The 27,679-nt window shown below is 54.8% G+C and overlaps 1 protein-coding gene across 3 annotated transcripts in view; it reads left to right on the forward strand.

Annotated features, from left to right (window-relative positions):
• HDAC4 (histone deacetylase 4) overlaps positions 1-27,679 on the forward strand; it is a 287,530-nt gene that overhangs the window by 60,083 nt on the left and 199,768 nt on the right. The window contains exon 1 of one of the 3 annotated variants that reach the window (XM_004743737.3): positions 10,495-11,994. The exons of 1 other annotated variant lie outside the window; for it this stretch is intronic. The gene's annotated coding sequence lies outside the window, so the exon portion shown is untranslated. Of the gene's footprint in view, positions 1-10,494; positions 11,995-16,584; positions 18,810-27,679 lie in introns of those variants that run through there. One more of the 3 variants, XM_045066715.1, reaches the window with a different exon arrangement.

Raw genomic sequence — 27,679 nt, forward strand, 5'->3', positions numbered from 1 at the left:
GAAAAACCGTTTTCTTGTATGCAGAACCTTCTACTTCAAGAGGTTTTTTTTTTTTTAACCTCATCCCGAGGCTCATGGTGTTTTTCCTTTTGGACTGTATTATGCTTTGTCTTCCTGAGTGCATCGTGCTGGAGGTGTGGCTGGTAGGCCCCTGGGGCCCCACGAAGCTCTGCGAGGTCAGAGCTATATTTATGAATTGAGAGGTGGCTTTTCTTCTCGCCGGGCTGACATCTTCCTTGGTGGGTGGGCATACTGTGGGCAAAGCTGCCGGGTCGTGGCGGGCCCGGGTCCAGTGGTCCTCAGGTTCCTGGCAGTTTCACTTAGGAAAGTTCTCGATGAGGCAGGACAGCAGTTAGTGTCACCAAATATTTCCGTCTCCGCCCTGGAGGTACAAGTGTGTTTAGAACTCTGACGACATGGGCTGCACACACAGCACCCTGGGGCCATGGGCCAGCGTGGTGCTCGTCCCCAGGAGAGCGCTGAGGGACCAGGTTGCCCGCGGAACGAGCCCTTATTTCGTGGGATGCCATCTGTCCTTGAAAGGACAGCTGATGGATAAACTGTGGGTGTTCAGACTTCGGCACTTGCCAATTACTTTCTGAAAAACGAACTCGGCTGTCACTTTAAGGAAAACAGCTGACAGGGTGTGTTGCCAGTGATGACATTTCAGCTCTCAAGTGGAAACTGGAATTTTAGAGCCCGTGCACCCCCCCGCCCTCAGCCCCACCATGGTGTCTAATGACACGTGTCAGGTCAGTCTCAGGGAGAGCTTGGTGCTTTTCCATGTGACCGGTCCCGATGTCACGGACTGGGGTCAGGAGCCCTCACAGCACAGCCCCTGATGCAGCCAGGTCTGCAGAGCTTGCGGGTGGGGGTCCTCACTGTTGGAGGTCATGGCCACAGTGTTACTGACCCAAGCAGCCTTGCCCAGGCTCCCACCTGCCACCAAATCAGAAAGGCCGCAGGCCCTGCTGGGCTGGGACCGCACTCACCCTCCCAACCACGTTTCTTTGATGTGGGCTGCCTTTGTCTCTGCCCGGACGACCTGTCCCAACAGAGGCCGCACAGAAGCCCGTGTGACCGTCCCACTAACTTACCCCGAGGCAGACCCCACAGAGGCTCACCCGCATGAAACAGTGCCACTCTGCTCATTCCTTGTTTTTGTGTTTTGGAAAATATACCTATTTTTTCATTAAAATAGGTAATTCATCTAACATTCACTGACATTACTATTTTTGAATGAATTAAATGAACACTGAAAACGATCGCAGTTGTAGCTTATGATATGGCAAATAGTGATAGGTAGAGCCACATAAAAGGCTTTTGGGGTGCTCAGTAATTTTTAAGGGGGTGGAGGGGCTCTGAGTCTAAAAACCGTGAGAGCTGCTGTTCTAAGCCATCTGGTGTCGATAGGCGTATATTTGTGGAAGCACTTACCATTACTTTGTCCTTCGTGTTCTGACCCTTGGGCCCAAGGAGGCTGGGAAGAGTGATGGCTGTCAAGGGAAGTGTTGCTCCTGTGTGGTTGTGTATGGGGGGGGTACACCTGGGTTGGGGGGCGCTGGCCCCTTGTGGTCTAGGGTTTTCTGTGGTCTCACCTGGTGGGCAGGCAGACCTGAGGGACGACAGATGTGGCCTCACGCCCCTGGTCCACAGGCACCACGAGGGCGGGAGTTACAGCTATTGAAAATGACAAATTATTTTGTGTTTGCCTTGTATTTATGTTGTGTTTAATCATAAATTGTTCTGACTTATTATGTAAATACATATGCAGCTGCTGAAGAATGAATTTACTAGAATTTTTGTTCTCATTTAACGTTTGTTTGTCAATTTGCAAAAAGGCAAACTTCAGGAAAGCCAGTAGATGAGGGGGAGTCTTTAGAATGCGTCTTCTGGACCCACAGTGTCCAAAAAATATTGTCACATGGAGAATAAATGACAACAGGATTAGAAGTGTCACATAATAAAGAAAACAAACAGAAGAGCCAGGAGAGTTCCAAGAGCAAAGAAGAAAACACATCCGATAGGTAGTTTGGGTAGAAACATTCTCAATAAATGAACACTTTTATTTTTGCCATCAAAGTGAGAGTTCCCACTGTTGCCTCCCTGCATTGCGCAGGCCCAGATGAAAGGGTGTGGTGGGGTGGGGGGTGCTGCAGGACCATCCGACCTGAGGCAGAACGCCATCAGCAGCAGGGCTCTGAATTCAGCCGGATGGGGGGATGGGTGCTATTGGCTGCCAGACAGAAGAGACCTGGGCACAGGGCACACAGTAGGTCTCTGCACGAGTAGGACAGACTGTCACCTGGAAGGAAGCCCCTGGAAGAAAGGGTTCTCAGCACTTAGTTGGGAAGTCAGACCGCCTCCATCAGCCGTGAGCCAGAGCACAGGTCGCTCATCTCCAATGTCTACACCCAACACAGAAGAGAAGCATCCTTTTCCCTGCTAAGAAGCAGCATGAGCTTAGCTGTCTCTAAGCGGAGCTTGTAAAGACTTGGGACTTGTTGGTAAAGGACCCAGCCGGATGTTCCTTAAAAGTATGTGGCTCAGTTGTTTAAGAGTCTGCCTTGGCTCAGGTCACCATCTGCAGGTCCTGGGATCGAGCTCAGCTGGGAGTCTGCTTCTCCCTCTCTCTCCCTCTGCTCTTCCCCACCGCTCGTTCTCTCTCTCTCTCCCCCACCTCAAATAAATAAATAAAATCTTGAAAAAAAAGTACCTGCTCCTTAAGGGATTGCTCCGTATTTTCTCAAAGTTCACACAGTACCCACTCGCTTCGAGACTGGTTCTAAGCCTCGAAAAGTGTTACCCTGTTTTATGAGATGTAAGCGCCCTAATTCTAGAGCTTGTTAGAAACAAGAAAACAAAAATCGTATGCGAAGTTTACTCATGAGCAGAGACGGAAGCCCTGAGCAGAGTGCTGGGGGAGAGAATAGGAGAACACATTGTATGGTTGATTGTCACCGAGGATTTTATGACGGGAATGTTGTCATTGCAGGGAAACTACAGAATTCATGCAGGTACAGGAGAATGTTTAGGAAAAATAGGAGATTGATGAGTACTCCAGTTCTTGTAATTAAAAAAAAAAAACCCTGATCGGGAGGAAATAAATAGTTTAACAAATAGGTTAAAGATGATCAGAATGTGGAAGTCAGCTTTCCTCTGGCTGGGATGCCCCAGAGGCCTTGTGCTCACGTAGGCAGGGACTCAGCACCTCCCCTGGGTGTCGCTTGTGAGGCAGGCCATTTTGTTTGGGTCTGCAAAACCAAAATAGGTTCACTCAGAGGCCGAAGAAAAGACTCCCTCACTACAACCCACCTATTTTCTCTTTGCCAATAATTAGTAGAAAAGTCCAAGAACAAGGAGATGGGTTTGGTAATAGAAACTCCAGACTTATGCATGATGGAAGCCTCAATGAGTCCCCTGCTTCCTTCAGCGGCCACAGGTACGGTGGTGACAGTGGCTGAACGGTGGGCTTCTTGTGCTGTCCTCACTACATGCCGTGGCCAGCTTTCTGCTCTAGAGAACTTCCCTTTCTTCCTTATGTATTTGCTTATTTATTTACATGAATTTGGAGTCATGGATTCTCATTTTATTTTTATTTTTTTAGAGAATTTATTTATTTATTTGAGAGAGAATGAGAGAGAGCACGAGAAGGGGAAGGTCAGAGGGAGAAGCAGACTCTCCACTGAGACTCCAGGATTATGACCTGAGCTGAAGGCAGTCGCTTAACCAACGAGCCACCCAGGCACCTGGCTTCTTATTTTATTAACTGGGTTCTAAGCTGTCATTGACCTGATTGATCCTGGTGTCCATAGTGTCCCTGTTTATCCATTGGCAGCCCCTGCCTGCTGGCGCCTTTGGCAGGTCCCCAGTGCTCCAGGGGCCCCCTCTGCTGTCTCTGATGCAGGAAGGTCGTCTGGCTTCCCTGGGGCCTTCCCAGCCACCCACCGGGAGTCTGCTCTTTCCCCAAGTGGTTCTGGTTCTCAGGGCCTGGCATTTAGAAAGCTGACCACTTCTGTGGCTTGGGAGTGGGGGGAGCTAGGAGACAGATGCACGTGCCGCACGCACACACCCCTCCCACCCACATGGAGTTCCGTGTGTCTGCATGAACCACAGAGCTCACATGGACACCTCTCATTCCAGCCCTGTGTCGCAGGCCCACGGCTCACACTCTCTTTTCCGTGTTGTCACCCGTCCTCCCACGAGGAGAACCTTTGCTCCCAGCCTCCATCATGCCCTTGCTTACTTGCTTACTTGCAGAATGCTCAGAAAGCAATTGTTAATCCACACTTCTGTGAGAAAGAGACCCACCAGCCGGGGTTCCATATTTGTTGAGGGCATATCGTCCAGAGTCTGGATACTGTGTCCCAAAATGACTGGGCTGGGGGTCATTCTTTGACGCGTTAGTCTCCCGGCCCCGCCCTTGTGCGCTTGCATTACTCGTTTGAAATGTGGTTTGGTTCATTTTGTTTCTGTTTGTATTTGTATTGTATTCTGTTTGTGTCATACTTTTTGATTTTATTTATTTTCATTTTTGAGTATGTGAGACACGAGCGAGCACAGTCCCTAAAGCCAATGACATGTGAGAAACTGGACTCAGAGAGTGGGGTCCCTGCCCGGCCAGGCCTGTCCGTCCACCCTGTGCCCACCCCTACCCTTACTCTTCTGATTTGCCTTCTGGACAAAACAGCAAACACATGTATTTTATCTTGGATTCTGTCTTGCACTAAGGGATGTTGTACCTGTAGCTCTCTTGCCCATGGCTTTTTCACGTCCGAGCATGTCCTGGAAGGCCTGCCGTGCCTTCCCAGAACCCCTGGCCTGCTCTTGGACGGCAGGTGGGCTCCTGCACTTGCCTGGGGATGACCTCGTGCAGACGTGCTTTCCCCCGCCAGACCTGCGCCTTCACAGTTCACCTGCAGAGGGGTTCCGACAGAAGATGGGCAGATACATAACTGGGTTGGATTTTGGCTGATCTGCCTGCATGACGCTTGTACCAGTTTGTGCTGGCATTTCCACCGCGATGCCTGAGTGCGCCTGTGCCCTTAGCGTGGAGGGTCTGGCTGCTTCTGTCCCTCTCCGGCCGGGGAAAGACTGAGGCACAGGGATAGCTTCCAGGGTCCAGGGCTGTGCGGCTGCTGAGTGACAGTCCCCAATAGTCGCTGGCTCCTTGGATGACCCTGTCTGTTTCTTCACGCCTGGTGTGGACACATATTTCGTGGTCAGATCAGATTTTCCTGTAACTGAAGTCTGTCCTGGCCTGACTTCTGCTCCCTGGGTTTTCCCCCTGCTTTTGATGTTCAATTGTGACTTTCTGCTTTGTGATGATTTACAGACGTTCTTTTGAGGTTGACAGCGTGCTTCTCCATGGAGCATGTGTGTCTGTATCTGCCTGGTGCCAGAGCAGCCCAGGCCTGTGAGGATTCCCAGGGACTCAGGTCCGGGTGCGTCTGCCTCTAGGCCTGTCAGGTCTCTGTGTTTGGTTTGGAGTCTCCCCTGAACCACTGCCAGGTGATCTGGGTCACAGACCTCCCACTCCCAGGGAAATCTTCTTGTTAGGTTTGCCCAACCCATCCGTGTCTGGGCTGGGCAGGGCTGTGTCTCTTCAGCAAGGATATTGACAAGCTTCCCCCCTTCCCCAGGGAGCCGCAGTCCCCTCCCCTCCAGCTCAGCCCCCTGCGTGGTCTCCTGGCCTTTAGCCATGGCCTTTAGCAGTGACCCAGTGAGCCGTGGCTGAGTTAGGTGGCAGCCTGAGGTTGGGCCCTGGCCTGCGTGCTGATGCCTGTCTGCGTCAGCCACTGAGAGCTCTTGCCTTAGAGGGTCTCTTTGCTCTTCTGACAGGCCAGCTAGGCTTGGAGAAAGCTCGAAACACTGCTGGACTCAGAGGCCACATTGCCAGACTCAGAGGCTTCTCTTAACAGCTCACTCTGGCTTTCTTTGAGGACACTTGTTTTCACAAGGAACAAACTTGGTCCGCCACCATCTCTGGCGGCTACCTTGGCGGATCTGGGGTTCGGGGGGTGCTGAGGCCTGACCAGCCATATCTGTTAAGTGGTGTTAACAGCTGCAGCTGTTCCTGACCACGCTGCCTCCTGAGAGGTTGTGAAGAGCTCCCTGCACACTGTAGGGCTGTCTCGGCCATCCCACCCTGCCCAGAGTGGGCCTATGCCTTCAGGGACGCTTCCCGCGTGTGGCCATCCTTCGGGCTCTGCTCTGCCCCCTCGCTGTCATAGGGGTGGGCTGACTCACTGGCTGCTGCGGGGACATTTACGTCAGCTGCTCTTGTCAAGTCCTTTGGTTGTTTCCATTAAGAGTATATTTAAAATGATGAACTGAGTGAGAGCAGAAGCCAGACTCAATTGCTGAGCACATCGGTGTGCCGGTTGGAGAAGGAGCTGGGGAGCGGGGAGCCGTGTGAGAAGCCAGCAGAGCCTCCCGCCACCCTCCCCTCACGCTCTCGTTGGCTGCCCCACATTCCGGGGCACAGAGCTCAAGCCCAGGTCATGGAACTTCTCTTCTTACCACTACTTTCTTTCAGCCCCCAGCCCTTGCACACCCTCTGTATGCTAGGCGAAGACCCCCAAACTGTCTTCCCAGGACATGTCCTCCCGGACTCCCCACCCCTCAACCCTGCCGGGGTGGAGTGCGTCCCCTGGCCAGTGTGAGGACACCGACGTGTACAGAGCTCTTGCCAGCCGGGAACACCGTTGTCCTGGGAGGACCTACAACACTTCCTTGCAGAGACCAAGGAGCCCAGAAGGAAGGTGGTATGCCTGAGGCCATCGGCTGTGCTGGCCCTGGGCCGTGGACCAGGGGCCCTGTGGTCGGCTGCAGTTGTCTGTCCGCTTGGCCAGGCTGCTCCATGGCGCCAGATTTCTGCCAGCTGAGCACAGTGCTGAGAGCCAGCTGAGCACCCCGACGGTCGCCAAGAGATGAACCTCCTGTCCTTGTGCTGTGCTGGCAAAGGGGCCATGGTTCTTGTTTCAGCAGCTCTGTTCGTTTTTACAGAAGGCAGACGTGGAAGTTGTGATTTAGTTGGACACACAAGGAAAACCATGAACTTGCCTTTCCTCTGTAACTGTGCGGTGCTTCATTTTTCTTATCAAAATTGTAAATAACAGCCAAGTGGTTGCTTTAGAATGGAGGACGATAGGGGAGATTTTTACTCCTGGCCTTTTTCTACTTTAAAATAATGGAGGAAGAAAGGGCAGAATGTAAAATCCTGTGTGTGTGTGTGTGTGTGTGCGTGTGCGCACGCGCATGTGTGTACCCATGTGTGTGCATACTGTGTTTGACCCCTCGGCGACCATGGAGGAGACACATGCTCAAGGTCTGTGCTTTCTGTGGAGAGGGGCTTGGTGGCTCCTTACCATCTGTGCTGATCCGGGATGGCACTGTTTCTTGTTGGCCCCTCGTGGACTTGGATCCCAGGGCAGAGGGCATGGTGACGGCACTGAGATGATTTGGCTAGGAGGCAGTGTCCCCCTGCACCGGCCCTCCAAATGCCACTCTGCCCCGCAGGCTGGCCTGCCATGTCTGCTGTCCAGCCCCAGCTCCAGGGGACATTGGGTGAGGCCACCCGTGAGCATGCATTGGCATCTGGTGCCTTTTGATTGACGGTGATGATTTTATTGTGTTGCTAAGATCCCTCAAGTCTCAACTGAGAAAAGCTGCTTGTGATTTTTGTGACTTGGGATTTTTCACTGATACTTCTACTGAGCAGTATCCTCTGTCTCCTTAGCATGTTACGTTAGTGCTTGAGGGGACCATGCGGTCTCTGCTTCCAGAGAGCATGTCAGGTGGTCCTTCTTGAACTCTTGAGTCTCGGGGGTCCCCGAGGGATAAGGCCAGCCCTGCCTGCAGGTCCCCCTGCTGCAACCCCTGGGGAGAGGCTGCTTTGGGGTTGTTAGAAAGTCTCAGCATGGGAATTTGGTGTGGAATGCAGTTTAAAGTGTACATTTTCCTGTGTGTTTGAAACACAAACATGAAGTTCTAGCACTTTTATCGCTTTGTGTGTGATTGGGGAGAGCCCAGGCCACCCTCCCCCGTCATGCTGCCTTCTACTCCTCACCTTGGAGAGAGTTCCAGACCCCTGCCCTGTAGGCATGGGGCGGGGCCTCCATGCCAACAGAGCCCTCGGTTTCCAGTGTTCTTTCATTTCTGGAACGTGCCAGCAACACTGGAGTCTTCTACATTTCCCGGCTGTGCAGAACGAGATGCTGTGTGTTGTGTGTCTGCTGATGGAGACAGCTGACGCCGGCTGAGCCCGCTTCCTCCTGCTCTTTGTACGGCGTGTGGCTCAACAGCCCTTACCGAACCGGCCAGGCCACATTGCCAGGGCCAAACGTTGCAACATGGTGTGGAACAAGTGTGCCGATGACGCCAGGCGTGTTTGCTTGCATGCCGTGAAGGCTGCTGAGTGCGAGGATGGGTGTCCCACCGCCAAAGGGTGCAGAGAGCTCCGGTGGGGCTAGGCACCGTGAAACTCTGGGAGATTCTGTTTTCTTCTTTGTAAGATAGAACTAACACTGCTCAACCCGGCCAAAAGCACGGCGGGCCAGACAGCCATCCCGTGTCCCTGAGCTGTTTTGTAAATGTGGGTAAACACCATTGGCATCTGCTGCACGGAGGATTGTGGGATTGGTTTGTAATGCGACCCGGCAGGGACTCATTCCCTTAGAGGCCATTTGAGGAAAAGCAGAGGTGGATACCAGGGACTGTCGCCTTTGTCCTGTGGCCCCGAGGCCTGCCTGGTGGCCCTACTCGGGCTCGGCTTCTGGCAGTGGCCATGGAACCTCATCCTCAGGCCGGCGGCCCCCGCCTAGTGTTCTCCCAGAAGGCTCGGCCACTGCACAGCCTCTGGGGGTTGCTGGCTGCTTCCCTGTTTATTGGTTTCCCCTCTTTATGGGCGATGCCATCCCCAACCCCAAGGAAAGAAAGCCTGGTCTTCTGTGGGAATGCCAGTGGCAGTGCCCTTCTCTGGAAGTCATTCCATTGGGAGCTGGGGCAAGAGGCCCCTTTGTGTCCAGTGGCCGACCTGGGGACACGGAGGTCTGGGAGCTGCTGTGTTCAGTTTTGAGGGCCAAAGGGGAAGTGAGGGGGGGGCAGGCCGCAGGCAAGCATTCCACAGACGTTGGACGTTTGGTGGCCCTCATCCCCAAGGCTCCAGCGTTGCCTGGTGCCTGCTGTTCTCGAGAGGAGTGGGTACTCTCTGGTGTCTGGGAGCTGCCCCAGGGGCTTCCCAGTCAGGCCTCTTTATTGCTTGTGTGGGTACAGGTGTGCTTTCATCCCTGGCAACCAGCAGAGAGCCCAGACCTTTACTGAATTAGATGACAGAGTTGAATCTGAAGCAGGTGGGAGAGGAAGAGTGTGCTGTGACACCATCACTGTGATCTGACCTGACGTGTCCTGCCTGCTCAGCGGGGAGGGCCCTGCAGGACAGAACGGGAAGCAGAGGGGGAGCCTGACAGAGGGAGCTGGATGGGAAGGGTTGGGCATGCTGTGGGGGGTGGAAGGGATTGCCACTCACCTGTCATCACCGTGAGCCACTTCAGGGACTGTCCCTATCTTCCCACGCTGTGGTCATAGACACAAGTTTGTGGTTGATCTCACGCTCACATAGATGCCTCTATGGCCCCCAGGCCTGCAGCGCTCCCTGGGGACCCTGTTCCTGAGGGGCAGAGGGGTCTGTTGAATTACTTGCCCTTGGGAGGCCTGCTTTGTTTGGTCTGACTGCCCCAGACGGAAAGCTGCCTGAGACCGGAATCAACACATGGCTGGTGAAGTCTGAAGAGTTTGGAGGGAGATTGCAGGTGTTTGAAGAGATTCACCTGTGCCAGCCAGCTGTAGGATGCATGGAATGTTTAGAGGTGATTCTGAGCATACGATATAGTATATTGGCCCCATTGTATGGTTCAGGCAGATTAAAGTCAGGGTTCATTTTCTTCGCTGTCTAGCGACCATGGCCTTGGCTATGGCTTTGGACATGGCTCACCTGCAGCAGGGTGCGGTGTCTCAGGTATCCCGTCAAGGCCTCATAGATGCGTGTCTGCTTTAGAGAGAGGTGTGCTTTCCAGTGGCTCCTGCTTTGCCCTCAGCGGCCCCAGCCTGCCCTCCCTCCCTGGCATATGTGGGCTTTTCTCTGTCGATCCCTTTGATCCTGCCATAGTCAGACTAGATAACAAGAAGCCCAGTTCAGCACAGTGCAGGGCCCCATCCCTGCACCCAGGTTGGGAAAACACTGATACAGTGATAGGGCATCTTCCTGAAGACCCTCACCAGGTAGCAGGGGTGTGGCTGTTCCTGTGCAGGACTCAGTAATGTCCTCTGCAACAGTCCGCTCTGCTCTGTGTCCTCCTCCTGCTCGTGCACATTGTCTGGTCTGCTCTGTCCAGGGCTGGTGGGTGCTTATCTCCTTCTGCTGTGGTGCCTTTTCATGCAGGGGGTGGGGGGCGGGGGTGGGGGAGAGCCAGCCATCCTGGGAGAGGCTGCCCTTTGCCAGTTTCTCCATCTGAAGGTCTGAGCCTATTTGCCTCCGGGGCTCAGGGAACATGCCATTCTGCAGCCTTTCTGCGGTGCCCACCTTAGGTCCTCTGTGACATTGCACGCCCTTAGGGTTGAACTGTGCCACTTGCTTGATAAGTGTTGTCCTTGAGATAACTGTCCCCCAACATGTGTCTGCTGCCGCTGGTGCAGTGAGAAGAGCGGGATTTAAGCCCACTGAACAGTGCTGTCCTGTCTGCGGGGCCCTGGGCCAGGGCTGGGCGAGATGGCGGGTGTGGGGTAGTGCAGGGGCTTGTGCCTGTGTCTGGGCAGACCGCTAGGTCCACTGCCTCATTCAATTTCTTGCCAATCAAGTCAGCCGGCCCGCTTTTGTGTAGTAATAAGAGAAAATTTTTAAATTCTCACTTCCCCTTGTGCAGAGTGGTTTACCAGGAGGCTGTGATTGCCCGGACTCCTCAGCCGAGGAGAGTTTCCGTGGCGTGGTGGTTAGATTTTGTGCAGAATGGTTCACTTGGAAGCCGGCAGCTGCCCTGGGCCACTCAGCCGAGGAGACTCTGTGGCTTAGTGGTTAGATTTCTGCTTGCACGAAGGCCCGTAGCTTGACTGCCTGATGGGTGCCTCGGCTGCAGGGTCTGATTCTTCTTGCCTAGATCTGATGGGCTACTCCAGGTGACCTTGGGGAAGCTCTGTGCTGCTGGCTCCCTCATACCTGACCCTGGCCTGTGTTGGCTTGTTCAGGGGGCTTGAGTTCGTGGTTGGCAGCTCTGGAGGGGCCGCACACTCCCAGAAGGGGCTCCTGCTGGCTTGGGACCTGGAGTGTATGTGGCAGCCTTTCTTACTACGAATCCTACTGTTTCCCGAGCAAGCTGAGGGAAGTGTCCGCTCTGCAGCATGGCCCCAGAGCTCCCAGAGCGCTTGCTCCCAGGCTCTCCCTCCGCAGGCCTCAAGTGTGCCTTCTCCCCTTGGGGGCCCACACCCGCCCTTGCTGCCGAGGCTTCTGGCCCATTCTCATATCCCAGTCCGTGGCCTGTTCCTGTACGTCTCCGAGGCCAAGGTCTGGAAAATGAACCTCGGGCTGCAGAGAACTGATGCTTTCCCCCCATCTGCATGTGGAATGAGAAGGAGCTTGGAGTGGGACTCCGTCTCAGGAAGCGGTTGGAGCAGGTGGAGTCCCGTGTCTTCTCCAGAGGGCATTTGCTGTCAGAGCCCAGGTCAAGTGCACAGCGGTGTGGTGGGGGCGGTCGGCCGCCGGAGCCCGTGCTCTGGGCGTCGGAGCCTTGCGTCTGCGGTGAGCCCGCGCAGCGTCTGCTTGTTATGTAATGTGACAACACGGGGATGAAATAGAAACCAGATGTCGGGGCGGGGCGATGCAGTCCTCATCAGTGGGCGCCGGCAGGCCACGGCCTGACTCTCCTCCTTGCTCCGACCTGACGGCCTGAGAGGACTGGCTCTGGGGGGCCGCCGGGACGCAAACCAGAGGCTTGGCTAAAGGTAAAGTGCAAACCCGCTGCGATTCACTCGTCTGAGGAAACTGTGCGGGTTCTCCATGTCCCGTTCTGTAACTGCCGTCCCGTGTGGCCTGACGACTTGCTAGCTGGTCACCTTAGAATGTTGGAACTCCACGGGTGCAGAGCGGAGGCCTCTGCTGTCTCCCCTCCAGCCTCTGTGCCTTGTGCTGGGGTGTGGGATAGGAGAAAAGGGGATCTGCGGTTCGCTGGGGCGTGGGCACTGCCCGTGGGGGCAGGGGGCCGTTCGCCACCCCTGTGCCCTGCTGTGGGGTGCTGCCGTCCTCTCCCGGGACACCAAGGCCCTGTCACCCATGCCCTGTGAGACTGTACCACACATGCCCCGCTTTGCCCTGAAGTGGGGTGCCTCCCTCATGTTTCGTTCTTGTCTAAACATCGAGACGATCTCCTTTACTGTGATTTTCCATTGGCTGGTCTTCCAGAGAGATCTGTCCATTCTGTACTTTGGTAAGAAGACCCCTTGGGAAAAAAACCTAGGAATCTTGGCTGCAGTTTCTTGTCCCTGGGTTTCTTTAAAAGCCTCAGCGGGTTGTCACATTCTTGTTAGGAACATCTGTGCTGACTGCCACTCAGATCATCTTGTTGTCCTGTGTCACCAGGGGCCCAGCTCAGTGAGGTGGAGCCAGGTCTGTGGGTCCATCAAGTCCCAACACGAACTTCCCCACGGGGCTGTCACTCCGCCATCTCTGAAACCACAGCCAGCATTCACGCTTTGCTCTCTGGCTGCTAGGCCCATGCTAAGCACGCGAGTGGAATTTCTTACAGAATCCTTCGAACACACCTGTACAAGCAGGTCATTTTATAATCCCATTTCACTGTGAAGAAACAGGCCCAGAGAGTGGGTGCCGTGCCTGGGGTCTCACTGCTGCGGCTGTGGCAGAGATCCCAGCCAGGCCGGGCCTCTGGCAGCAGGTCGGCTTGGTTTCCCAGCTCTTGGCTGTGGGGCCCTCGTTTCCGGGTGGACACGGAGTCTCCGCTGGGTGTTGCCCCCGGGCTTTGTGTGTTCAGTGTGTGTAGGAGCGTCAGAAGCAGGGGGCAGAGATTTTCACCTTGACATGGGGAGATGTGTGTGCTGGTCCTAGATCCCTGTCCTGGGAGAAAACGTGAAACGCCCCAACAGCCTTGTTCCATTACGACTGTTCAGAAAGAGAACTTGGAAAAAACCTACCCAGTGGTGTTTGGAAGACTAAGTGTGGTTGTCAGAAAATTATCCAAGGAAATAGAACTTTCCCTGAAATCATTTTCTCAAACAGGAGCTGCTGTTTGACCCTTGAGAACCCACGGTGAGCCGTGAAAGGCCGAGGTGCAGGAGCACCCTGGTTTCGGGTGGGGCGGGGTTGCTGTCACCATGCAGAGGACCAGGCCCCCAGGACTCCTGACTGGTCTGGCTGCCAGCCCGTAAGGCCTGCCTCGCCCCAGCAGGGGCCATTGGGCACCACAGGGAGGCTGCCATCGTGTCTGCATCTCAGGCTCTGTGGTGCTTTGTTGCTAAATATAACCCCTTCTTTGTGTTTCTGAAAACAGCCCATGTGTCTCTGAGGGTCTTGGGTACAGCCCCCCCCCCCCCCCCCGTCTGGCAGAGGACAGACACTGGGGCACAGAGCCCATTCTAGGTACAGGCTCTGTGTGCCTAGGGCTCTTGCCCTCCTTCTTGTTCAGTTTCGAGACCCTTCTGGATACCTGATGCCATGAGAAGGCAGAGCCTGAGAAGGGTCTTCCTGGCAGTGCAGCTCCAGTGTGTGTAGGGCTGGAAGAGGAGCATGGCCAGTATTGTGCCCAGGCCTGCAGTGCCCATTGGCCTCTGTTCTCTGTCGTGCCAGGCTTGGGGTGCCTAGCTCCCAAGGGAGGTGGAGCAGAAGGGAACAAGGGGTTCAGGCCCTCCTTATGCATCCCCAAATATCCCATGCATCTCAGAAGCCTTTTCCAGAAGGTTCTCTTTGAGTAGTCCCTGCTTAGTGTGGGACTGGGTGGGAAAGAAGGTGAGGGTCACCAGCTGTTGTCCAGGGTACCAGGGGGTGAAGGTTCTGCCTTTGTTCTTACTATCCCCCACCACATACCCCTGACACCTTTTAAACCAAGCGGGTGCTGGGGCCTTGTCTGAGGGTCTCGGTTCTGTCATCGGCTGGGCAGTGCTGGGGACCCTGCCCCAGTGGCAGTCCCTGCTGTTGAGCAGGTGTCTGATGGCTTGTTTTAAATGAAGAACATCTTTCCCGACTTTGGTTTTGCATGATGACTGAAGGCCTGGAGCCTGGAGCACGGTCAGGTTTCTGTGGTCTGGTGACTGAGGGACAGGCTACATGAAGGGCCCAGACATGTGTTCACTCAGGATCGCTCAGCCTGGGTGCAGGTGTCAGCTGACTCAGTCACTGACTCTTCTTGGTCGCAGTCACTGACCTCTGACCTTGGGGCAGCGGCCTCCATCTGACCGACCGTCGGCCCAAGAATCCCAGCAGGGGCTGAACTTCTTCTGTGTTCAAAGTGTAGGAAGAGATGGGAAGTGCCAGGAAAACAGCAGAAATTAGGGATTTCTTCAGAGACGAGACTTCTGGGGAAGAGCTACGTATCTGTGACCCCAGATCCATCATCAGATTCTAGAAGCAGGACTATTGGAGGCATTCTCTGAGATTCTGAATCATCAACTCATTATTTAAACGTGATGATCCCCTCATGTAGGCAGTCTAAAACAGCAAGGAGAATTTCTGCTGTGGCACCGCACCTCTGAGTTTACCCACAGTTCTTCATCCTCTGACAGACAAGTAACCTGATCCTTCTCTGTTTGCCGCCTGCGTGGTCATCTTGAATGTCTTTGAGATTCATGGCCTGTGAGGGCAGTTGACAGCTGTGTTACCAAATGTGTTTAGGTAATGGGCTTCAGAAAAATGTTTGCTAAGGATTTGTCTATACAGACTTAACTGGGCATGTGCACTTATGTGTGCGCGCGCGCGTGTGTGTGTGTGTGTATAAATACATTTAAATTTGAAATGCAAGTTTCATTGGTCCATTTGTCTAGGAATGGCTAGAATTTAGGAACTAAATGAAACTAAGCTGCACACATGCAAATAATTTGAACATGATTGAAAACCAAACTGAGTTCTTATTTATCCTGCCTACAAATCTGGAAACTTGTAGAACTTATTTTGGCATTCTCTTTTGAAAATAATTCATGCAGAAATAGTGTTATATATGCAAAAATACAAAAAAGGGTAGAGAAAGACCAGAAAGCCCTTTGCCCCTTTCTGGGCTCCAGCAGAGTGGCTTCCACAAGGAAGGGGCAGGAGTGGTCTATTCTGGTGTCAGCTCTGAGTGCCTGGGTGGGGGTGGGGAATGCCTGTGGCATTGCCTTTGGGGAGACCCAGACTCCCCAGTAAAGGGGGTGCAGACCCACAGTGCTCCCTTGAACCAGGCACCACAAAACCATGCAGAAGGAGTTAGGAATGTTCCAGAAATTGTACTGAGGATAGAGGTTTGCCAAACAAAGTCCTTATGTCAATTCCTGATACATCTGCCTCCTCTTGGAGAAACCTGTAGCCCACCAATGTGTGTGAACGCTTACTGCGGGGTGATGATCCCTGCGGTTAGGGGATACAGCAGAACATGAGAAGAAAAAATAAGCTGAACGTGCCTATATCTGTGCCATACTAATTGATTTCTCATCTGTACTTAGAGAAACACTCACGGAGCCTTCGGCCGGCCCAGAAGGTGCCCGACTCCTGAATGATCCGGGAATGGGTGCTGTCCAGACTGCCTGCCCCTTGCCACTCGCCTTCAGCTGGGCCCTGCGGGTCACCATGAAGACCTTGGCCCCAAATCCTTTTCATTTTCTTTCTTTTCTTTGCTAGCTTTAGAAAACCCTAGGTAGAATCCTGTTTTTGGTTGAAAATAGACATTTGTACTGAATAGTTTGGGAAGCAGGTACCAGCAGCGTCTGCAGGCCCGAAGGGACAGCCCAGCCTTTGGGTTCCTGCCTCCTGGGGCCTCTTAGCGGAAAACAGTGGTGTTTATGGAGCCCAGCAAAGGGGAACATCGTCATCTGTGTACAACTTTCCCTCAGGCCTGGATCTCCTCTAAAACAGCATGTCTTTTGAAGGAGCAAGAAGTTTAAACAGACTTAAACAATTTGTTTTGCACACGGAGGTTTTAGGATATTTTCTCGAATGCTCTGTTATTCCAGCTGAGCTTCCCAGGAGCCTTGCGAGCTCAGCTGGGCCTGCCGTATGAGTCTGCTCTTCACTTTATTAATAGTGAAAGAGCACCAAGCCACCACCTGGCATCCTTCCCCACTCTCCGTGGGGTCTACTGGGCCCTCAGGGCAGGACAGAAGCCTTGTTGCCTGCCTCCCCACCCCAGGCCAGGCCTGGCCACGCCCACCCAGGGGTTCCTGGGCTCTGCCCTGCAGGTATCCTGCATTCATTTCATTGATGAATGAGGGACCAGATTCAGCACCTCCTCTGAGGTCAGCAGGCCTCTGTCCCTCAGGCCCTCTCATGGTGGAGCTGGATTGTCTGCCGGGGGGGGGGGGGGGGGGGGGGGGGGGGGGGCTGTGCTCAGTGAGGGGAGGGCCAGGGAAGGAGGGGCCCAGGAGGCCACTGGGTCTAGAGGCTGGGATCCTTAGTAGATGCTCGATGGGGGCCCAAGGCTCAACATTGACAGGGACCCCGGGGGAAGGGGACCTTGGGCATTGAGTTGGAGCCAGAACCCCGGACCAAAGGTCCTGGGCCTGAGCCTGCCCAGGAGGCGTGGGTGCACCCGTCCCCTGCTGTCTGTGCAGAAAACACAGCTGCAGCAGCTTCTTTTTAAGAATGAGGAACGGGCCTCTGGTTGCTGGAGAGTGCAGTCAACAAATGAGCTGTTTCCACAAATGCCACGGATGGCGAGCAGGGCTGACTCGAGCTCTTACCTCAAGCCGATCAGTGAGGCAACAACTCAACTGGTCAGTTTCCTCAGCCAGGAGTCAAAAAACAGCACTGGAAATGTTATGAGGGTTTCAAGAGGAGAACAAAGCAAAACAGCTGCAGTGAGAGGATCCCCAGGAGAGCAGTGGGGCCGTGCCCGTGGCCAGTGGCCACCTCTGTGCCAGCAGCTGGTCTCCACCCACTACCATCGGAGGTGTTTGGGGGGAACATTGCAAGAGGGTGAAACCGGCTGTCTTTATCGAAGATGGTGGTCTGGGTGAGGAGAGGAAGCGAAGTTCACCCAGGCACTAGAGAAAGACAAAAATAAATACATTAGTGTAGATAGAAAGCAAGAAGCAATTATTTCTAATTGTCAGGTTCTGGTGGTTTCCCTGGAGCCCCATCATTCGGGCCACCCCAGGCCTGCCCTTGCTCCTGCTGCTGACGAGGCCTAATGCCCACTCAGGACGATGGGGTGAGCATCTCTCTGGCCCCTCTCTAACGCCCCCCCAAATCTTTCCCTCTTGGGAATACCAGTTCTCATGTTTTAGCATTCAGCAAGGGCCCTGTGATGGGGTAGAATTCAACCTGAGAGCCACTTTTGGGGAGGGGAAAAGGGGACTTGCTTTCTTAAGAGTGAACAACTGTCAGATGATTTCCTCCATGGACAGTTTTTCCCAGAGTGGGTACTTGTTTAAAATGCTCCGTGTCCACAGCGCCCCTGCTATCCTCAGGCCAAGCAGAAGTACAGGGGGTGCTGTTTTCCTGGGGTCCTGGGGCCTGGGCTTGGGGGCTGGCCAGCAGTGCCCAGTGTCCTTGGGTTTCTTGGTTCCTTCCACTGCGCAGCTGGAAAAAGGAGGATACTGGAAATGTTTGGAGCCCCTGGGCAAAACCAGCATGTAGAGTCCCCTCCCACAAGGGAAGTGCTTCTTCCCAAGTCTGCTGGCATGTCTGTGAGCTGCCTCGAGGACAGCAGAGTTTCCCTCACACTTGGATTCTGCTCGGGTGTCTCCACACTCTGCTCCCGTCCCAACAGGCCGAGGGGGACCTGTGTGATACCATGGCCTTGTTGGAGCAACAGATGAATTGCTGGCGTTGTACTTGTCCTGACTCTGAAGATCCCTGGAAACTTCCCCTGGACAGCGGCTTCCACGTGGAGGGTCCACATGCTCCTTTGGAGAAAATGTTCTCCAGCTCCGATAGAGACCTTGGTTTTATCGCATGAGCCCTGCGGGTGTCTCAGCTGCCTTTTGTCACAGGCTGCGAGCCGTGCCACTACAGGTGTCTTCCGTTCACTTTGCTGGGCTTCAGTTCAGGCCGCTGATTGCCCTGAACCTTCTCTCCGTGACTGTAGAATTGTTCCAGGCTCTGTACGATGATGACAAGCTTGTAAAGGGCTCACTAACCGTCTTACTTATTTAATTTTTAAGAAGGAAAAGCTAGGTGTCTTCAGTCTGAGGCTTGACCTCTTTGATAGCAGTGGTGAGCTCGTCTGCCTGGGAACCCAAACCGTGTTGGGATGTTCTGCCAGCATCTGCAGTCCAATACCACGGTGGCGTTGATGACATCTTTCTCGTATGTGTTTCCCGAAGAAGGACGTTCACAGAGCATCAGCAGGATTCGGGAACGTGGGCCTGCGTGGAGGGCCTTGCTTGGCCTTGTTCTGAGTTGTCCGAGACTTGTGGTTACTCTCTGAGCCGATGGGGGACGGTTATGCTCGGGCCAGACAGGCAGGAGGAACATTCCACAGGAGTGAGAAACTCACGAGCTCTAAAAATACACCACAAAACCTGTTAGTATTTCTGATAGGGGCTGGGAGAGGAGGCCGACTTTCCAGAGCCAGGAGTGGGGGAGGACGCGCTCCCTCTGCAGACGGCGCCTCCGGCTGGTAGGTGGAGAAGGTGGGAGACAGGCCCTCTCCTGGGGGAGCTGTTGGGCCCTTGCTTGCAGGGGCTCATATGGGAAGGCCCTGTTCTCTATGGAGCCTGAGGGAGGAAATGGAGGAGCAGATGTGGGGAATGGCCTTCACCACCGGGGTGGGGGGGACACAGAGGAGTGTCAGACCCCACCTGCCTGGCCAGGTGGCCCCAGAGGGGAGAGAGCAGCTCAGAGGTCAGAACGCTTGCCCTAGGGTGGGTGTTCACAGTGCTGTGAGGACTGGCTCCCCTACCTTCCCTTTGGGGCCACATAGGTTTACACAGATAGACTGCGCAACATGAGTCATGGGCTTTTTGCTTCTCCTCCTCCCTCCAAGCAATGTGTGATCATGGAAAAGGAGAAAGCAAGACGAGAGGAGTCTGGAAAAAGTCCGTAAGAACTGGTGAGGGGAAAGCTGGGCGTTTTCACAGCTGCCCAGTCCTGGAGGGGAATGGACTGTATGCTCGTCCCACTTGTGTGTTTGCGTTCCCGCTCGGCCCGGCTTCACCCACGTTCGTAGAACAGAGGCCGCTGCAGCTGGGAGCAGAGGAAAAGACACCACGACACAAAGATGGCTTTGTGAATGGGGATCGCTTGGTCCTTTAATCCAGAGCTTCCCGCGACAGTGGAAGTGGCCCGCGGCTACTGTGCCAGATCCCGCCGCCACTAGCCTTGTGTGGCAATCGAGCACTCAGACGGGGCCAGTGTGACTGGGAAGTAGAACTTCACATTTAATTTAATTTGAATTCATTTTAATTTTAAGTAGCCCCCTGTGGCTAGTGGTCACTTAACAGAGGAAGGCTCTAGAAGGAGGACTTGAGGATCTGTCCTCTGTTCAGTTACTTGAAAATAGAAGGCTTAATCCTTTTGAATTTCCTGGTTGGATTAAAAAAGAGGCTTGCTTGTGTTGGGAATATTTTAACAGTGAGTGGCCTGGGCGGTGTCGGCACAGTGCTGAATTTATGGTCCTTCTCAAGGCTGTTGGGAAGATGGCACGAGAGGAAGCCTGTGTTGCAGACGTGCACACCGGTGGTTCCAGGCGGGGGTTCATCTGGTCACAAGGAACAGACATTTCCTCAGTGGTGGGTAAAGGCTGTCCATTGAGGGAATTTAGGAGAAGTTCTTTAGAATACAATAGAGGAAGTCTTCTGGCACTATTGCCCCCTTCCCCCCTTCCCTCCCTCCGTCCCCCCTTCCCTCCCCCTTCCCCACCCCTGCGCCTTCCCATCTGCTCTGTCCTCAGCTGTGTCCCTGCACTGGTCTGGCTTGTCTGCTGTGTCCCTCTCATGTTACACACTCTGGGAGCAGCCAGCTCGAGCAGGGCGGAGCCACAGGACACCCCGGCAAACGGACATCCACATGGACTTTACACAGTCTGGGGTCTGTAAAGTCACTGGGAGCCAGCCAGCGTAGACAGACCTCACTGCGTGATTCCGCCCTTGACCCTTCTTCTCAACTCAGGGAGTCCGCTCGTTGATGTGTGCACTTCAGAACGGTCCTGGGACATTGAGTGTGTGGGCGCTCTCCTGTTGAGTATCAGGTGACTGTGTGTGGCGAGCTTGTCCTCGCCCTGCGTGTGTAGGGCGGCCCTCCAGAGTGTACTCCGCTCTGCTTGCTTGTACGCCCTGAGCGGGAGCCAGAGCTGTGCAGGGTGTCTGGGGTGGGGTGGGTCTTCTGCTGGCCTCGGCCCATGCTGGGCCCCATCTAAAATAGCCTGGAGGGGCCGCTGTCTCTGTGCTGGGCAAAGAAAAAGTTTGATCATCGCTGCTTTGACTTTTGGGGGCTGTTCATGATGACAGGCGCCCCCCCCCACCCCATTTTGTAAATATTTGACACAGAAGGGGTGTTTACTGGCACAGTATGTGTTTGAGGAAATAATATTATCCGTCGTGTGACGCAGTTAAGTCTATGAGAGGTTCTGAGTAATTGGATGGAAAGGATTCTGCTGGGGAGATGCCACATGCAGGCCCGGGAGGTGACCCGTGAGGCTTTTGGTCCTGGCAGGTTCTGCCGAAGAGCGCTTGAACCCTGGTCTCAGGGCTTTATAAAATGTGGCCGGTGTTTCTGTGTGTGTGCTCCTGTGTGCTGCTCGTTGGGGTTGGGATGAAGCAGGACTGGAACGAGGACGGTGGACGGGACTAAAGGTTCCCGAGGGTCGTGGTGCAGATAAATGAGCGTCTCAGCACCCGGGACTCTTGCAAGTGGCTGGGCTGAACAAGGGTTGTGATGGAGAGGTGGCAGGGTCCAGGAGATCTGCGGTGTGTTCCTTCTTGCCCCCAAGGTGCCCCAGTGTCGCCCCCGGGTAAAGGGCTGCTGTGGTTATGGGTCCCTGCCACAAGTCAGGTTCTGGAAGCATCTTCTGTTCCTGGTGATGCTCTGGGGGTGTGCCAGCCTTTGAGAGGTCACAGCTTTTCCAGGGGACCAGCCAGATCCGCCGGGAAGCCCGGGTTTGTCTGCTTCCAGAGGGCCTAGACATTCCCCTGCTGGGCGCTGAGCCTACCTTCTGCTGCACTTTTGGGCAGGAGGATTCTGTAGTTTGGTGATTCGGGTTTCTGTTTTAGGCCATTGATTGTTTCATGGTGTGACCGGATTGTGTGCACGTTCACCCATTAGGGTTTCCTCAAGCTGACTGACCCATGGTGCGGGGTTTCTCCCACATTTTATTTAACCACTGCCTCCTCCTGGTCCCGTCGCCCACATCAGTGACAGCGATGCTGGGGACGGGCGCACGTATGGCAGCAGCACCCTGAGGGGAGGGCTCTGGGCAGCTGTGTAACAGATTGCTGCTCCTCAGTTGGAGGAACACCGCTGACCTTCGTGTTGTGAAATTTGGCTGTCGCTCACCCGGTCTCCGTTTTCTCCAGAGTTCTGGAGTGGTGACCACAGTCTTCATAGGAGTCTCCTCTTGTTTTTGGATCTCCGGCTGGTGTAGCCTGAGCAGGCTGGGCCCCAGCCTGTCTTGTGGGCCTCGAACAGTCCTGAGCTGGGTCTCCTGAGCAGTCCTGAGCTGCAGTCACCAGTGCCTCAGTGGGGTTGTGCAGGGAGGTATGCCTGCTGGCTGGGTGGCCTGGCGCCTGGGAGCGTCGTCAGCATGTGGCAGAGGGGGCTCACCGTGAGCGGACTCTTGAGCAAGGGGCCTTCTCACACAAGTGGGTCCTCTCGGTAGGTTTCTTGGACAGGTGGGCGAGCAGTAGCAGCATGAGATGACTGCTGTCTCCTGGCCACTCCAACGGATCAGAGTGTCTGGGCCTGTGTCCCAGAGCCCTTTCCATTCAGCTCCAGGCTGTCAGGGCGGTATTAGAACTGATTGCAGCAGTGGCCCGAGTGCAAGCCCAGGATGGAGAGCTCCATGTCCATTGTGATCCTGCTGTGCCCCAAGCCACAGAATTGGGTACTGGGTGCTGGGTGCAGGGAGGGGGCCCCGGCCAGGCAAGCTCCACTGCCAGCTGCAGCTGCTGCTCACCAGCTTGACCTGGGACTGTGTCCTTAACCTCCCCGTGGCTGTCCTGGCTCTTTGTAAAGTGGATTGTGGAGCCAGCGACTTTGCAGGGTGTCTGTGAAGAGCAGGCACAAGAAGACCCCAGGCTGGCTGGCTGAGTGCATGCTGGCGTGGCCCCGCTCTGTAGGCCGGACTGCCCTGCCTCTGCTTCTCCTCCCCATGCGGTGCAGTTCCTGCTCATGTGCAAAGGGTGCATCCGCCTCTCGGGGTCACCCGGGCCCATAGAGATGAGGGGAGGGTGGGGTTTGCGACAAACAGTTGTGGATGGGCAGGGGCCCGTTTCAAGAGCAGCTCCCACAGCCCCGGGCTCGCTGCAGGGCGGCCTGTGTTGCCACCATACTTCTTGTCGGAAGCGACTACTGTTCCACGACGTGGCCATGTCATGGTCTTAACTCTAGGGAGAATGTAGGAACTTTAAACAAAAATCTGAATTAAGAGAGAGCAGGACTGTTTCAACTAGTCTGCGGGCTGCAGAGAGCGCCTAGAAGGGGGCAGTGGTTACTGAAGAAAATGCCAGTGATGTTGATAGGTCCCGTGACTTCTGTTCTCACGTGTGTGTACATGTGTGTATATGTGTGTGTGACTTTTAAATACATGGGGAAGAGCTTTTTGCTCCTGCTCTTCCTGGGAAGCTCCAGAGAGAGCGTCCTGAGCAGGTGCATGTGGCAAGGCCTGGCCTCTCTGCTGCGGTGCCCTGTCCCCTGGCCCTCTGGCCACTGTGCCCACAGCTCCTGAGCTGGATGTGAGTCTGCAGAGCAGAGAGCCGGACCGATGGACTGTCCCCCAGTGGCAGCATGGGCACCAGAAAGAGGGTTGCCTTGTCTAGTGAGCAGAGCTGCTGCTGCCTCTGACGGGTGACCATGACCCCGCAGACTGGTGGTGAGCCGGCCGGCCACCCGCGTGCAGCTCCTGCCTCTGTTCTTCACTGGTGTGGATGTACAAACTGCTTTTCTGTTGTGCTTTGTTTCAAAGTTGGCTCTTGGCTCTGTCCCCTTGGTCACCTGCTTAGAGGTTTCCAATGAGGAAGCAAATGAGAACAGCTTCTTGACCATTGTGTGGCTACCGGAGGCAACAATAGAATTGCCTGTGGATTGGACTTGTCGGTGGGTGACGTCCATTTCCCCCAGGAGGCTGAGCAGTTTGGGGCTGCCCTGGGCAGTATGGGTGTGGGCCCCCCTGGGCTGTGTGAGCCCCCTGGACAGTGTGGAGCCCCCACTCGGTAGTATGAGAGGTATGAGCCCCTCTAGGGGCTGTCTTGGACAGTGTAGGCTTCCCCCAGGGCAGTGTGGAGCCTCCCAGGGCAGTGTGGGCTCCCTTGTACAGTGCAGGGCCCTCCTGGGCAGTATGAGCCCCCCAGGCAGTATGTGGGGCTCCCTCTGGGAAGTGTGGGACCCCCTCTAGGTGGTATGGGGCTTCCTTGGACAGTGTGGGGTCCCCCAAGGAAGTGTGGGCCACCCCTAGGCAGTGTGAGCCCCCCAGCCCCCACCACCCAGGGGCGGTGTGGCCTCGGCGGCTGTGTTAGTCTCTGGGGCAGGTGTGCTGTGCGGCCAGGGGCCTGGCCAGGATTGGCAGGCAGAGGCAGGGGGACAGGAGTGACTCTCTCCTGAGGAAAACCTGACATCACGAGAGAGAAGACACCATGGAGTCCTCCAGGGCTGGCCCTGAGCTCTAGGTCACCTGTGCACCTGTGAACCAGGTAGTGCTGTGGCTTATGGGGTGGGGGGGGGTCAGTGGCCCCCCGGGGAGCACAGTGCTCTTGGGACAGTGGGCTCGCACCCTCCGAGCATTCACAGAGCTGCAGTGCCCTCTCGTCCCCCATTTTGGAGATCTGGATAGTCACCTACCCCTTGTGGAAATTTCGAGGATGCACCTGCATCCTGGTCACTCACCCTGCACCTGCTTCCAGCAGAGCTGACACAGTGCCTCTTGGTCAGGCGAGGGGTCCCAGGCCCAGACAGCCCCTCATGCCCCCATCCTGGCTTCCTGGGGACCTCGCTGTGTCCCTGATAGGGACAGGGGGCAGGGCAGGGGGCAGCCCAGTCTTTACATTAAGTAGCATAAGGATAATTATTTTTTTAAATATAAAAATACACAGAAATGGAAGTTTTGTTATTTTTTCCTGTGCCCCAGGGAACATCTTTTGGAAGCCATCTAGATCACTGTTCCGTTTCTTTGGCAAGAATAATCAAATACTGAATGTCAAAGGAAATGAGAGCAAATAGTTCCAAGATCCTCTGATGTAGACAGGCCTGGGAGCAGTGAGTGTCTCTGAGTGTATCTGCTGCAAGAATCTTCTCAGCTCAGGGAGATAAACTCTGATTCCTGTGCCTCACCCCCGCGCCCACCTGCGACCCCAGGAAGCCCCAGGCGCACCGGGAAGTACCCCGGAGCTTTGTTATTTAAGGACTGTGTTCACAGAAGAGCCAGAACTGATCAGGGAAATGCTAAGTCGTGCAACAGGACTCCTGAGGCTGCTTCTAAATGCCAGCCAGTGTCGGGACCCTGATCCCAGGAAGCCCTGATAGGCTCTGAGGCTGTGGGAAATGTCCTGACCTTTATAATCTGAGTGTCCGCGCTCAGAGAGACCGTACCCGCTGAAAGAAGGAAAAACAGCTGGAGCTGGGCTGCGGCACCCAAGGGCGGGGGCTCTGATCTGCCAGGCAGAGACCCTGGCCCAGGTGGTAATGAGACCCCTCCAGGAGATGGCAACAGTGTCTGTTCCCAAGGCATGCACGCGGCCAAGTCCGCAGGTGCATGTGCCACTGTGAGCGTGACATGAGTCCCAGTGCAAGTACGCTCTGCACACTTTTACAAGCTCCAGGACAGCTGCTGGTGTCTGTCTGCTTACGGTCATGCCTGGGTGCTGTCCTCCCCTGCCCCGGGACCTTGAACCACATCAGAGCTTCTGTGCCTCAGTGTCCCCGCCTGCAGAATGGGGACATTGAGGGTGCTGGCATCCCCAGCTCTCTCTGTGTGATGATCGGGTTGGTTGCTGACTCCTGTCAGGGCCTGGATCGTGGGGGAAGGTGGGGAGGTGGCATGTCAGGAGCCACTGCCAGCCAGGTGTCCATTTGTCCCCAAGCTGGGAAGCCTAGAGGAAGGATGGCTTAAGTCACTGGCTTGTTGTTTCCTATGACGCTCCTCACTGGTTTAGTAAGGAGGAGGCCAGGGAAGAGGCCGCTGGCCATCTTTGCACTCTCTGCACACAGAAGCTCGTTGTCAGTGACTTTGTTGTTCTGTCGGTTTTGGGGAGGACGTTTTATTTAAGAAATAAGATGACATTCAGTCGGAGCAGTAAACCAGACACGAAAGAAGAGCTTTCAGGAGGTATAAGCATGGAGGCAAGAGGACAGGAGCCTTCTCTTGGAATAGGCAGTGATGCTTTGCTTTTTCCCTTTTTAATCATTGAAGTAGGAACTGTTTGTTTTGGGAAAGTCTTAGAAGAATGAGTGTATTTGAAGGTGGGGAAAAAACCCTCCTGATCCTCCTCTAATCCCGTGTCACTGTAGGTCATGGCTGTTACCACGTGCGTGGGTTTCTGTCCTGTCTCTTTCCTGGTGTTCTTTTGTGTCTTGTTGCTTTCTCCATTACTGGATTCTTGATGAATATGAGATTTTGCTGTTTTGCATTTTACACTTACCGTTTTAGTATAACCATCCTTCCACACTGTAAGAAGATCCTTGGCGGGTCCTGGTGGCCGTGAAAGTTGGATTGGACGGGTGCTGTCCCACTGGAGACCTGACTGCTCCCGCTGTTGGATAGACAGAGGCTTTGAGGCTCTTGGTTGATGATGCCCATCTCTTGAGGAAGAACAGGAGCCTAGCTTTTCTCACTCTTTGCCCAGTGTTAACCATCCTGTGCTCACAGTGTCCCCAAGGGAGATACCGAGGGCCTGAAATCAGAGCAGGCTGCCTTGGAGGTCTTCTGAGCTCACCCCGGCCTCTCCTCCCCGTGGTCCTGGGCAGGCTTGCCCTGTGCTCCCTCTTCTGTGTGCAGCCCTGGTCTCGTGCCTGAGCCTTGCCCCCAATGGACTTTGGGGTTTCTGTGCATGCTTCTCTCTGTCCCTACTGACTGCCACTCTTCTTCCCTCTTGGGAAGGGATGCTCTCACGCACCCAGAACCCCGGGCCAGCCAGGACTCCTCTTTTTCTTCGCATTCAGGGTTGCATGAATTTTCTGCAAGCATCTGTTCCTTCTCCTAAACATCTGTTTCACCTCTCCCATTTTCTCTTCCCGTTGCCACCGCCGTCTCTCTTGTGGAATCTGAGTGCACTCTGGACATCCCATCACCCTATCCCACGGCTCCCAGAGAATCCGTCTAAGATGTGGGTCCATTGAGGGGCTCCCGTCTGTCCCTGGGAGCAAGAACGTGCTCTGTGACTCAGCCACCCTCATTGCCCCAGGGCCTCCCTCACCTTCCCTCTGGGCACATGTGTGGGTGGTGTGGTCCCCGTCTGAGTCCCAGGGTGATGGAGCACAAACAAGCAGGGTCTTAGATGCCTTCCTGCTTTGCCAGAGGTGGTGGATAGGGCTGGAGGGGAGAAAGGGGCATGACTCCCGTGGTCCTGCTCTTCCTGGAAATGTCTTTGGGTAAATTTATTTTCTGTTTCTTACTGCAAGTGGATGACATGAAGCCTCCTGTTTTTTTTTAGTGTGCTGGGGCCCTCAGCAGGCCCTTGCCGTTGAGTGTTTGCCCACTAAAGTCTTCTGAGGAAGGATGGAGCCAGTTTCCGGCCTCCGGGGTGTTGAGGCCATCCCTTAGACGTGCTGGGACACACCTGAGCTATGTGTCTGGCCAGGCAGGTTGGTGTCCCCATGCAGGGTGTGGATGGGCCTGAACGGAAGGGAGTGGAGGAAGGACGGTGGGGAGGGCGTGTCCAGTGGAGCCCTGTGCACGTCTGGGCCTCTTAAGGAGGAGGGATGCGGTGGTGACCCCAGGCTCCTGCATGGGCTGGTCTCTTGACTCTTGACACAGTCCCTTGGGCTGGTCATCCTGGGTCTGTGCCTTCATCAGGCCCCACCCCTGCCTGTCAGTCTAACCCCCTTTGACCAGGGAGGGTCTGGCTGCCCTGCTTTAGTGACTTGCCAAAAGACCCTCGCATCCGAGCCCCCACCCAGCCCCACTTTTGTGCCACATCTTGGAGGTTGGGGCCCTTGCCTCTCACCACCTACCCCCTGCCGTGGGAGCTGCCTTCAGGGGTTCACATCTACTGGTTAAGTGCTGGAGAGACACTACTGAAATGGGGTTTTTTAGAATCCTGGGGTCTTGCAAAGTGTTTACAAATTAACCGAAAAGCTGGGTGGGCAAAGGCAGGCCCTGCGGGCTAAGAACCAGGGGAGCTC

Source organism: Mustela putorius, unplaced genomic scaffold (assembly GCF_011764305.1).
Source record: "Mustela putorius furo isolate JIRA1106 unplaced genomic scaffold, ASM1176430v1.1 tig00003869_pilon_pilon_pilon, whole genome shotgun sequence".
Taxonomy (NCBI): Eukaryota; Metazoa; Chordata; class Mammalia; order Carnivora; family Mustelidae; genus Mustela; species Mustela putorius.